The sequence below is a fragment of the Salvelinus alpinus genome, chromosome 6, assembly GCF_045679555.1.
Source record: "Salvelinus alpinus chromosome 6, SLU_Salpinus.1, whole genome shotgun sequence".
Classification (NCBI taxonomy): Eukaryota; Metazoa; Chordata; class Actinopteri; order Salmoniformes; family Salmonidae; genus Salvelinus; species Salvelinus alpinus.
In genome coordinates, this window is record NC_092091.1 from 81,995,510 (window position 1) to 81,998,009 (window position 2,500).

Below are 2,500 nucleotides of genomic sequence, written 5' to 3' on the forward strand. Positions count from 1 at the left end.
AGATTGTCTCAGTCCCAGGGGACAACAGTCTAGAGGAGATTGTCTCAGCCCCAGGGGACAACAGTCTAGAGGAGATTGTCTCAGTCCCAGGGGACAACAGGCTAGAGGAGATTGTCTCAGTCCCAGGGGACAACAGTCTAGAGGAGATTGTCTCAGTCCCAGGGGACAACAGTCTAGAGAAGATTGTCTCAGTCCCAGGGGACAACAGTCTAGAGGAGATTGTCTCAGTCCCAGGGGACAACAGTCTAGAGGAGATTGTCTCAGCCCCAGGGGACAACAGTCTAGAGGAGATTGTCTCAGTCCCAGGGGACAACAGTCTAGAGGAGATTGTCTCAGTCCCAGGGGACAACAGTCTAGAGGAGATTGTCTCAGTCCCAGGGGACAACAGTCTAGAGGAGATTGTCTCAGTCCCAGGGGACAACAGTCTAGAGGAGATTGTCTCAGTCCCAGGGGACAACAGTCTAGAGGAGATTGTCTCAGTCCCAGGGGACAACAGTCTAGAGGAGATTGTCTCAGTCCCAGGGGACAACAGTCTAGAGGAGATTGTCTCAGCCCCAGGGGACAACAGTCTAGAGGAGATTGTCTCAGTCCCAGGGGACAACAGTCTAGAGGAGATTGTCTCAGTCCCAGGGGACAACAGTCTAGAGGAGATTGTCTCAGTCCCAGGGGACAACAGTCTAGAGGAGATTGTCTCAGTCCCAGGGGACAACAGTCTAGAGGAGATTGTCTCAGTCCCAGGGGACAACAGTCTAGAGGAGATTGTCTCAGTCCCAGGGGACAACAGTCTAGAGGAGATTGTCTCAGTCCCAGGGGACAACAGTCTAGAGGAGATTGTCTCAGTCCCAGGGGACAACAGTCTAGAGGAGATTGTCTCAGTCCCAGGGGACAACAGTCTAGAGGAGATTGTCTCAGCCCCAGGGGACAACAGTCTAGAGGAGATTGTCTCAGTCCCAGGGGACAACAGTCTAGAGGAGATTGTCTCAGTCCCAGGGGACAACAGTCTAGAGGAGATTGTCTCAGCCCCAGGGGACAACAGTCTAGAGGAGATTGTCTCAGCCCCAGGGGACAACAGTCTAGAGGAGATTGTCTCAGCCCCAGGGGACAACAGTCTAGAGGAGATTGTCTCAGTCCCAGGGGACAACAGTCTAGAGGAGATTGTCTCAGTCCCAGGGGACAACAGTCTAGAGGAGATTGTCTCAGTCCCAGGGGACAACAGTCTAGAGGAGATTGTCTCAGTCCCAGGGGACAACAGTCTAGAGGAGATTGTCTCAGTCCCAGGGGACAACAGTCTAGAGGAGATTGTCTCAGCCCCAGGGGACAACAGTCTAGAGGAGATTGTCTCAGTCCCAGGGGACAACAGTCTAGAGGAGATTGTCTCAGTCCCAGGGGACAACAGTCTAGAGGAGATTGTCTCAGTCCCAGGGGACAACAGTCTAGAGGAGATTGTCTCAGTCCCAGGGGACAACAGTCTAGAGGAGATTGTCTCAGTCCCAGGGGACAACAGTCTAGAGGAGATTGTCTCAGTCCCAGGGGACAACAGTCTAGAGGAGATTGTCTCAGTCCCAGGGGACAACAGTCTAGAGGAGATTGTCTCAGCCCCAGGGGACAACAGTCTAGAGGAGATTGTCTCAGTCCCAGGGGACAACAGTCTAGAGGAGATTGTCTCAGCCCCAGGGGACAACAGTCTAGAGGAGATTGTCTCAGCCCCAGGGGACAACAGTCTAGAGGAGATTGTCTCAGCCCCAGGGGACAACAGTCTAGAGGACAGTCCATCTGAATCCAAGCTAGGAATGACTGGTCTGCTGCCAACAAACTAACGACCGGAAAAGTTAATTGCTCTTAGAAAAGTTGAGGGTCTAGCGTCAGAAATGGAACCAAATTCATTATGTAGTACTTGTGAACAATGTAACCTAGTGAAAAGTAGTGCACTAGTGCCCTACGTACCATGGCGAAAAGTAGTGCACTAGTGCCCTAGGTGCCCTGGCGAAAAGTAGTGCACTAGTGCCCCATGTACCCTAGGGAAAAGTAGTGCACTAGTGCCCTATTTGCCCTGGCGAAAAGTAGTGCACTAGTGCCCTATGTACACAGGTCAAAAGTAATGGACTAGTGCCCTATGTACCTAGGTGAAAAGTAGTGCACTACTGCCCTATGTACCCTAGGGAAAAGTAGTGCACTAGTGCCCTATGTGCCCTGGCAAAAAGTAGTGCACAAGTTCCCTATGTACCCTGGTGAAAAGTAGTGCACTAGTGCCCTATGTACCTAGGTGAAAAGTAGTGCACTAGTGCCCTATGTTCCTAGGTGAAAAGTAGTGCACTAGTGCCCTATGTACCCTAGGGAAAAGTAGTGCACTAGTGCCCTATGTGCCCTGGCGAAAAGTAGTGCACAAGTTCCCTATGTACCCTGGTGAAAGGTAATGCACTGTAATTGAGATATAGGGAGCGTTAGGGACGGAGTTGAGGACTGTGGAACAAATTACTTGGGATTTAGAGAGTTAAGACAA